Source organism: Hippopotamus amphibius, chromosome 1 (genome assembly GCF_030028045.1).
Source record: "Hippopotamus amphibius kiboko isolate mHipAmp2 chromosome 1, mHipAmp2.hap2, whole genome shotgun sequence".
In the NCBI taxonomy this organism is placed as follows: Eukaryota; Metazoa; Chordata; class Mammalia; order Artiodactyla; family Hippopotamidae; genus Hippopotamus; species Hippopotamus amphibius.
Genome location: NC_080186.1, coordinates 190,822,619 through 190,834,012, shown reverse-complemented (window position 1 = coordinate 190,834,012; position 11,394 = coordinate 190,822,619). Strand labels below are relative to the sequence as shown.

Here is an 11,394-nt window from a genome sequence, read left to right as displayed (position 1 = left end):
GTCAGGTGGCGGGCGAGTAACCACGTCAGGTTTGGCACTGCTGAGTCAAATAGATTTCCGCTCAAAAAGATTCTTAAATTTTAAAGTATACCTCAGTTTATCTCTTAGCAGTCCTGGTATCAAAAGAAGGGACCAAAGGAGACCCCCCCCGAGGGTCCTCGGGAACAACGAGCAACCAGGCTGAGGTACCTTTAAGCCGCTTGAGCTCCCCGCTTTTCTGCTGCATCTGAGCCGGTAGGTAAATAACTCTGATACCAGAGTTTAGCTTGGAAGCTTTTGCATTACGAGCCTTCCCACTTTATGTGAGCACTTCTTTTTCCAGACTGGGTACAGAAACGGCTGGAGTCTATGTGGGTCTGACTAAAAAGTCAGACGCGCTGCGGGGTCAGACTGGGTCCAATTTAGAAACCCAACCGGTTCCGGGGTCAGAATGAGTCCGGCTTAAAAACTGGGCCTAGTCCGCGTCAAAGTGGGTCCGACTTAAAGTGAACTGGGTCTAGTGTGAGGCCTCAGGAATATTAAAATTTGTTGTCAGGTTGAACAACAGTTTACATTTACCACAGATAGTCTTTACTTAGGGGAGCTGTTGTGCAGAAATTTGAACCATCTTAGGTGACTTTATCCATTTTTGAGGTACCCTAGAGAAAAGCATTTTCTTCTACGTCACCTTTTATTATTACTTTAAAATGCCTTTAAATTACTTTAAAGGGAAAATATCATTAAGTAATCTCCATTTTCTTTGTGCTGTGAAGTAGTCTTTTTTTTTTTTCTTAAGTGCGTTGAAATCAAATTAAGTATCTTTGAGGACACAATTGTTTTTCAGACCATAGGAAAAAAAAATGCCTACCCTTCAAAAAAGTCACAGTCTACCATGATGACAGATGAAAATATTCATGAATAATTTTATTATATAAAATATTATAATATTGTTACTTTTTAATGCGGATACAGTTGCTTTACAGTGTTGTGTTAGTTTCTGCTGTACAACAAAGTGAATCAGCTGTGTGTATACATATATTCCCTGCCTCTTGGATAAGTCACCACAGAGCTGGGAACTGAGCTTCCTGCACTATATAGCCGGTTCCCCCTAGCTATTTGTTTTACACAGGGTGGTGCATATACCTCAATCCCAATCTCCCAGTTCATCACACCCCTCCTCCCCACCCCTGTGTCCACATGTCGGTGCTCTATATCTGGGACTCTATTCCTGCCCTGTAAATAGGTTCATCAAAAATATGGAATGCTTCACAAATTTGTGTGCCATTCTTGTGCAGGGGCCATGCTAATTTTCTCTATATCGTTACAATTTTAGTATATGTGCTGCTGAAGCCAGCACTTAAATTACAGTTTAAGAAAATAATAGGTTATCATATTTGACTTTTTGGTCTAAAAATGTGGTGTTTACAGAGGGATTTGTTGTTTTAACTATGCTTCACTTCCAAAATTCCAAAATTAACAGTAAATATTCAACACAGAATGGCATAAAGTGTACCATCCTCTCTCATCTACTAATTGATGATCTCATCATGTGGTATATTTGCCTTTAAATATGTGACCACAAATCTGTCATGAAGATATTGCCCACTTTTTTCCCCCCACTCTTTAAAAATGCCGTGTTACTCAAATAATTACACTACATTGTGACATCTCTGATTATATATAAAGGGCATCTTCATAACTGGGCATATTATTTGTTAGATTTCACATGTCCTTAAATTAAGCTTTTTGCTATTGAACTATTGGACTTTAAACACAAAATTGGTAGTGGAAAATTCTTTTCAGAATCTTAAAATATTTTTTTAAAGTTTTACTGTGGAAAGTTTAAAATAAACTCAGAAGTAGGGAGAATAATGAAACTCATGTACCCATTACCTAGTACTTAATTTTTCTGCTGCTATAAATAAATAAATAAATAAATAAATAACACAAACCTGGTGGTTTAAAACAGCATAGGTCATTATTTTAATAGTTCTAGAGGTGAGAAGTCAGAAATGGATCTCTTTGGGTTAAAAATAAGGGCCATATTGCCTTCTTGGAGACTCTAGGGGAGAATCTGTTTTCTTGTCCTTTAAGTACTGAGAGGCTCCTGCAGCTTCATGGTGTCACTTTTCTATTTTCAAAGCCAGCAACATCAGGCCAAGTCTTTTTCATGTTGCTACTCCCTGGTTCTCCCCCTTTTGCTTTTCTTTTACATTTCTAAGGATCCTTATGATACATTGATTGACTCCGCCTCTTCCTTACACCTCCCTGCTGCAGGGTCCTCCAGGATAATTACCCCATCTCAAGGTCAGTTGATAAGCAAACTTCCACCTGAGACCTTGATTACCCCATACGGGGGTAACAAGATAGTCACAGGTTTCAGGGATTAAGATCTGGACCTCTTTGGGTGGTGGGAGTGGTTATTTTTCTGCTTCCTATACCTACTACAATTACCAACATTTTACCATTATGTCTATCTCCCTTCCCCCACAGCACACATAACCAAACTTTTTTCTTTACGTGTTTGTTTCTTTCAGTTTTATTTTTAAGCAAATCTCAGACTTCACATCTCTCTACAGATAAATATTTCTGTATGTATCTCAGTAGGTAAGAGCATTTTGTTTAAACAAAACCAAAACAAAATAATATCTTATAAAATAATAATTCTATAATATGATCTAATACCTGGTCAATTTCTAATGTGTCCTCATTATCTCAAAAATGTCTTCTACAGTTGATGATAGAATCAGGATCAAAATGTTTCACATGTTTTATTTGGTTGCTCCATGTCTTAAATTTCCTTTCCTCTATAACCATTCCCCATCTATATTTTTTTCTTTCATGTCATGTAATATTTGATGCTCCTTAATTGTGTACTCCTTAGAATTTCCCAAACTCAGGATATGGCTGATTGCAGCTTCATAGGATAGTTTAACAATCTTTATTCTTCATATTGCCTATAAACTTGTAGTTAGATTCAGGTGTTTTTTTGTCCCCCTCTCTGCCACCCCCCCCCCAGTACTATATTATTGTAGTGTGTGTAGTTCATATTGTATCACATTAGGTAATACATGGTGTACTTGTCTCAATTTTAGTGCTTTAAGAATAATTATTAGATTCAGGAGTTGTAAGCCTGATCTATCATAAAGTTCTTCATCAACTGTTCACCTAATGACTTCAGCAGCAGTTGATAATAATTGCTTAGATATTTTGAGACTACCTTTCAGGACCTTCCTCTGTTGTCATATTTACAGTTGTTCAATGTTCTATGAAAATTAAATTATGTATACTTTCCAGGGATTTAATCAGTGGGAAAAAGTAGGTACATTGGTAACTAACTTATCTGTCTACAGAAATGTAAGGCTCTTAACTTATGTCTCCACTATCTGCCATCTTGACTTTGAGTTTCTTAGCCATCACAATTTTGATGATGTGTTTTCAAAGAGAGTACAGCAAAAGTGACTGATAATCTTTACAGAGATAGTATTCCTGATAATATTACAGAGAATGTTGGAATTCCTATATTGTGTGTGGTGGTGGGAGGTATAGCTTAATATTTTGTTTTCTATAGGCATCTCCACAGAAACTGAATCCAGAGAGATTCTTTGGAAAAACTTTATCATTTATACCATATTATTTAATCTTTTTTAAAGATACAGTTATCCTTATTTAAGAAAAGATTGTATGACTATGTTTCTTTTTATTTATTTACAGTCTAAAATATGTTGTCTTTCACTATATTGCAGCACAATTCTAGTCACATACTCTAATTATCTAATTAGTATAAGCACTGTACATGCAAATTGCATAGTTAGGACATATAATTAGTTCATAGTTAAGAGATTATTAATTGGCATCCACAATGTCTGTGTTTATGCTTTACTTTTAGTAACGAGGATAACTTAAAAAATCATTTTTATTAATATAGGGGTTTTAAAAGTCATATTGTGGACACTAATCTGATGGTCAAAAAATAAAAAGAATGAGCATATTAAACAGTTAATGACTTTAGTCATGAAGCTGTTGTTCAAACTGCCTCACAAGAGAACAAATTTGTTGTTTTATTTATGAGTACTCTTGAGCAAGAACCCATTAGTGTAATATTTGATCTTGCAAATTTTCATGAACATGTTATATAATAGTCTCTAGAGTTTACATTCCTATTTCTTATTCTTAATTATAGATACTATAATGTAAGGTCAGTAATCAAATATTTTCAACAGAATCTTTGAAATATATTTGATAAACATTCAAAATATACTTCATCCCATGTGCATGTTCATATGTCAGTATTAAGCATGTGTGACTGATTTTTATTAATCTTTTAAATGCTTATGTTTAACTTTTAGTGTGTTTCCTATTTGACTATATATCACACACATCAGGAATATTTTAGGAGTCATATTTCATTCTTCATGAATGTGAAACATCACAAAGATTCCCTTTATCACAACTCAGGTACCAGCAGTACTATGTATTTGTCCAATGATATTTTCTTTGTTCTATTCTTAGCATTCATTTCTACTGATTTATAAATTCTCTAAAGGCCTTCATAACATTGTATTTTTGAGGAATCTTGGTACAGTGCCTAGATCATAATATAGAAGAAACCTTATCAATTTATTAAAACTGAAAATATTCCAAAAAAGCCATTGATCAATATTTTAAATCCAACATTTTAACATTATTAAATTCCAATTTTGTTACTAAATTAAAATTTCTAGTGTCTCTCTTTCTGCATCCTCCTGTCTCTAGAGAATACATTCTATAAAGTGAGGAGGAACTAGGATACATAATATACATTAAGTATATTAACCCAACTGGGAAGGTTCAGCTTATATTCTATGACTCAGTTCACTATTCACTTTTTTTTTAATTGCAGCATATTTTATTTTACATTCATGACTTTTTTCTTTTTTAAATTTTATTTATTATTTTTGGGGGGGGGTACACCAAGTTCAAGTATCTGCTTTTATGCACATATCCCTGTATTCCCTCCCTTCCTCGACTCCCCCCCACCCTCGCCATCCCAGTCCTCTAAGGCATCATCCATCCTCGAGTTGAACTCCCTTTGTTATACAGCAACTTCCCACTGGCTATCTATTTTACAGTTGGTAGTATATATATGTCTATGCTACTCTCTCACTTCATCTCAGCTTCCCCTTCACCCCCCGCCCCCCCAAACCTCGAGTTCTCCAGTCCATTCTCTGCATCTGCGTCCTTGTTCTTGTCTTGTCACTGAGTTCATCAGTACCATTTTTAGATTCCGTATATGTGAGTTAGCATACAATATTTGTCTTTCTCTTTCTGACTTACTTCACTCTGTGTGACAGACTCTAGGTCTATCCACCTCATTACCTATAGCTCCATCTCATCCCTTTTTATAGCTGAGTAATATTCCATTGTATATATATGCCACATCTTCTTTATCTATTCATATATTGATGGGCATTTAGTTGCTTCCATGTCCTGCCTATTGTAAATAGTGCTGCAATAAACATTATGGTACATGTTTCTTTTGGGATTATGGTTTTCTTTGGGTATATGCCCAGGAGTGGGATTACTGGATCATATGGTAGTTTTATTTGCAGTTTTTTAAGGAACCTCCAAACTGTTTTCCATAGTGGCTGTACCAATTTACATTCCCACCAACAGTGCAGGAGAGTTCCCTTTTCTCCACACCCTCTCCAGCATTTATTGTTTCCAGATTTTGTGATGATGGCCATTCTGATCGGTGTGAGGTGATACCTCATTGTGGCTTTGACTTGCATTTCTCTGATGATGAGTGATGTTGAGCATCTTTTCGTGTGTTTGTTGGCCATCTATATGTCTTCTTTGGAGAAACGTCTATTTAGGTCTTCTGCCCATTTGTGGATTGGGTTATTTGCTTTTTTGGTATTAAGCTTCATGAGCTGCTTGTATATTTTGGAGGTCAATCCTTTGTCCGTTGTTTCATAGGCAACTATTTTTTCCCATTCTGAGGGTTGCCTTCTAGTCTTGTTTATGGTTTCTTTCGCTGTGCGAAAGCTCACTTTTACAACCTTAAATTATTCCCACAGAATAGCACCTAATTATTTGCATGCACTTAAAGTCAAGATGGACTATGCTTACAAAACCATTTATAATACCCTTATTTCCTGAAACATTGTTTGAGCCCGAGAACAAATTATTCTTGCTCCCATCCAATTTTGTTTCATTTCTCCACTTACCACTATCTAAAATCATCGTATTGTTTTCCTGTTGTTGTTCTTTTGAAGTAATAATTTAGTAGTTTATTAACTATGTTCTCTACTCTCAATTCCCTCCACACCTCAACAACCCCATTCCTGCCCAAAAATGTTTCTATGAGAACAGGGATTTTGTCTGTCTCATTTATTACCATATCCTCCAGCTCTGAAAACAGTGCTTGGCACAGGAGATATAGTAAGAAAACATTTACTCACAGCTTAGTCTTTGAGATTTATGCATATTTGATTTTTTTCCTTTTCATTAGTGTTGCATGAATTCTTTTAGATGAAGTATATCTGGTTCTCCTCACTATTGAGTTATCATCCAGTTGGCATTATTGATATTCATATTTTTCTGTTTGTTCAAGTAGATAGAAGTTTCTGAGCAAGCTAGTCAGTCAAGGCCATTTTCTGAGCTCTTTCTCACCTCCACTGTAATATGTTGTGCTGCTAAATAATGCCAGGCATGCCTGATCATTTGTTCTCTTGAAATTGCAGGTGTAAACTCAGTTAACATGAGAAATTGAATGTCCTCTCTTGCTCAGTCCTTCATTTTCCTTGTTGAGTCTATCTAAAACTATTTTGAGATGCTGATAACTAATACATAGTTCTGTTAAACTCACAATAGATAGGATTTATGACATAAAAATCTAAAAATTCATGGATAATTTTTTAAACCAGCAAGATTTCTTATCTTTATTTCAACTACCTTATCCTTATCCTAATTTCATTTTGAAGCAATTCTGCTTATCATGAACAATATTTGATTTTCAGTTCTATTTAAATTCAATAAAGTACATTGCTACTCATTTTAAAAATCCTGGATTGTACCAGAATTAATTTATGGATAGTTTTAATGACTATTTTTTTCACATCTGTAATGAGCCTTTTCTTTTTAATAGTGTCTTCTTCTGTGTATCCCTGCAACTATAATTTAATATTTGAAAACCACAAGACCACCAATGCCACCTTATGTTGAACAATATAATATTGCTATTATTCATTTGTGTTTCATGTACAATAATATCCAACCTGAAGGATGTTACATCACACCAAAGATGACTTTAACTAGGAAAAAAATCATAATAATAATAAAATAGAATTTAGATGACTATACAGCAGTAAAAGTTGTAGGTAAAAGGTCTCTGTCTCAATTTGATTTTCAGACTATGATGAATATTATACCTTCTTTTTATCATTTCCACTTTACATTTATCATTTCCATTTATAAATTCCTGAGGGTTTTATTTAAATTTAGCCAGAAGTTGCAGCATATTCCTCAAAATATTTACATTCTAAGAATTTCCCTTAGGATACCACTTTTATTTTTGTTCCTTCTTTTTTTCCTCTTCAGGGAAAATAAAATTTAAATAGCATGTAATCTTGTCATATTTTGTGGACAAATTAATCAAAAAGTGTAATAAGAGAGATTCTATTGGACATATAGGTCATTTTCAGGAGGAGATTCATTTTTATATTTTATATATGAGAGAGAGATACTGTATTCATGGATGGAAAGAAAGAAACCTATAAAGATGCCTTTTTACTTTCCACAAATTGCAGATATGAGATTCCAATAAAATACTAATTAGATTGTTTTTGTAACCTGTCAGAAATATGCAGGATTACGTCTGATAAAAGAAAGAGAAAGATTAGCTAAGACTATTTAGGAAAAAAATAGTAATGTGGAATTGTCCCCACCAAAAAATAATAGTACATATTTTATAAAGTTACAAAAATAGTATTTTTAAAGTATTGTGTAAGTATCATCTTCTAGATTAATGGAAAGACTATATACTAGGAACTGATCATAATATAACCCAAAATTAAAAAAAAAACCCCATGTATGAAAAAATAACTGAAGACTATACACTAAAAAGTAAACAATGGGTGTGCTTTAAGAACTGAAATTATAAGTCATTTTTTTCTTTTTACTTTTTTATTTTTAAATTATCTGCCAGAATTGTATATTGCCTTTATAAGAAAAGAAACCTAAATTCTCAAAATTAAAAAAAAAAAAGCTTGTTTAGTTTTTGAGGAAAGTGATAATAATAAAATATAGACCATGTAAGAATGGTGATAATAAAATATAAATCTGACTCCAAGAAAAAATAAATTCTTTGTATGTACTTGTAAAATATTTCACCATTGGCTAAGCTATTTCACTGACCATACAATTAGAATTTGCCTTGGATTTAAAAAGAACACTTAATTCAATTTAAGCTATCACATAAAGAATAATTGATTCTTTTCAAAAGAAAATAGGTAATATTCCATTATAAAGATGGTCATTACAAACAAGATATTTGGACCATTTTCATACCTCTCAGAAACAACAAAAGCAGTTACATTAATATCATTCATATGTTGTTACCATAATGCAATTGTTTTTTGAATTCCCTTGCAGTACCAGCTACACAATTCCTAGCACAACCAGGCCACTAACCTACTAATTATTTAGTTTTTTTTTTAATGTGGAAATAATCTTTATACCAAGAAAAGTTGAACTAAAGATTAAGTAGACTTAGGAAAGAACTTAAAGTCCTTTCCTAGTGAATGAAGGAATTTATCTGCTTTAAAAATGTTGATATCAAGACAACATCCACTAATGAAAGTACTGAAAGCAATTTCCCTACTGCAAATATTTTTTGTAAACATTCCTGTTGTGGGTATTTTCTTAATATTAAGAATACGTATACATTTTTTAAAGTTTGCCTCCTAGTACAAGTAGTGTTGAAATATTTGTTCTTTCACTTGAAAGCTCTTCGTTTATGTAAAGACATCTCTTATTCTCCCAGAATATTTGGGAGTTAAACATCACTACTTCCATAGTTTATAAGATGGTGTGGTTTTAAAACCAAACAGCTCCGTCCTGGTAAACTTCATCTGGAGCCTCCACAATGTGTTAATATACCTTGCAAAGCTTTCAGGTGCCCCAGTGCCCTAGTGTTTTGATCATGCAGAGTGACAGAAAGCTTGGCTCTTAAACTTTTTCAGCATGACCCAAAGTAAAATATATATTTTCATCATAATTAGGTGCATGGCATTCAGGGTTATTCAGTCTTCTATGTCTAGATACTGGGGATTCAAAAATAATTGGAACAGTCAAAAATTCTTGCCCAATGGAGTTAATAATCTAGTCTGTCTGTCTGTCTTTCTCATTATTCCTTTGTATAAACAATGAAATCTTTTAAAGTTTATTCCATCCATCACATTCTATCCTGTTATCTTCTTTTTAGTTGTAAAAATAAAGTTAGTTGGTCTTTAGGACCCACTAATTGATTCAAGACTCAGTAGTGAATCTTGACTCCACTTTGAAAAATATTACCATATGGGAATTACATACATTTAACAGAGATATTAAAGCAGCCTAGAATTTATTTTTTTTTAAATTTCAGTGTCACTGTTGACTGTGTCACCAATTTAAAAATCCAGGCTTTTTCACTGAGCTGCTTTAAAGATAGAGCTCTCTGAATCTATGTTTATGTAACCTGTTTTTAATCTAAATGGAGAATCTTATATTTATTTCTGTCAAATTCTTCTTTATTGGTTTCAGTCCATCATTCAAGCCTATCAAGATTTTTGAACTCTGCCACTGCTAGATAATCCTCCTAAATCTGTCATCCACAAATATGAAAAGGGTGGCTTCTATGTCATGAGCCAAGTCACTATTGAAAAATATTGCAAATTCCTATAGTTCTTCTCCTCTTGTTGGCATTGATCCATTTATCAACATTTTAGAGTTATAGTTACATGTCAACACATGAATCTTCCTTAATTTTTCTGTCTCAGTCTGCATTTTCCCATCAATTAAAAAATTCTAACAAACTATAGAATTCATGCTGAATTCTTTATTTTTATGTTTTTTATGTTCTTATTTTTATGTTTTTATGAATTATGATTTTTATGTTCCCCTGAGGTAACAATAACCTGTCAAAATATATAGTTAAGTTTCTGTTATCTCAACCACAACCAGTTGCACTGATAATAGCCCTCAGTTTACAAGTTTAGTTAGAGAGTGAATGAGATCTGACATCACAGCACACTGGGACTCATTCTCAGAACTGAGGAATGGTCTAAGTAGCAATCTCTGTGATGCATGTGCTACAGGGATAAGCAGTGTTCTTGGTGGTTACAAGATCGTTCAGCTAATTCCTCCTCAACTTCTCAATGATTTCCAATTGGCGGGCTTTTGTCTCGGTCACATTGTTTTAGTGTCTATGATAGCTCTTGAATAGGACTAAAGTCTGGTTAGCTGGGGCTAGACACTCTCATTTGGTCTGAAAATCTCCTTTTTTTCTTTTTTTGGTGAGACATGTTACTTTAAGTATAAATTACATTCAACTTATAAGATGTTATTAATAGGATATCATTAACAGAATGTCTTCCTTTGATAAGAGCATAGGGCAAAGTATTAACCAGAGATGCATTTGAATCCTTACTCTTTTCATCAGTAGATCTTGAAACTTTCTAAGTCTCTCTTACATCTTCTATAACCCAAAGTTAGAAATACATACCTTACCTATCTCACAAGGTTCTTGTAAGAATGGAGAGCATGTCATAAACAATATAATCTAAATGTTTATTAAATGATAGGTATAACTATCAATTGGTATACTAGTATCATCCTTTAAAAGGGGTAATTTCTTCATCTATAGAAACCCTGACTTCATAATCTAAGGGCAAAAACATCTTCATTTCTACAGCATTGTCCTATACTAGTGATGCCATCTCTTTTTATCTCTACGTAAGATACTTTTATCCCTCAGTATTGTCAATATCTCTTCCTCTACCTTGCTAGAGGGCATTTTATTCTTTATAGGTGTTTATATGTAAGACCCGACAACTACAAGTCCTAACTCTGCAGTCACTGAGCAGATAATTTAATCTCTCTGAGCCCCAATTTCCCTCATTTTTTTCTGACCACAACGCTATGAGATTAGAAATCAATTACAGAAAAAAAAACTGTAAAAAACACAAGCACATGGAGGCTAAACAATACGCTACTAAATACCAGCAGATCTCTGAGGAAATCAAAGAGGAAATCAAAACATACCTAGAGACAAATGACAATGAAAACACAGTGATCCAAAACCTATGGGATGCAGCAAAGGCAGTTCTAAGAGGGAAGTTTATAATGATACAATTCTACCTCAAGAAACAAGAAAAATCCCAAATAAACAATCTA

The 11,394-nt window shown here is 33.6% G+C and overlaps 1 non-coding gene across 1 annotated transcript; it reads right to left on the bottom strand.

The window, feature by feature from the left end:
- Positions 1-1,229: 1,229 nt before the first annotated feature.
- LOC130842480 (U6 spliceosomal RNA) lies at positions 1,230-1,336 on the bottom strand. The gene has a single exon (XR_009050450.1). It is a non-coding gene; the product is annotated as a U6 spliceosomal RNA (small nuclear RNA).
- Positions 1,337-11,394: the final 10,058 nt, after the last annotated feature.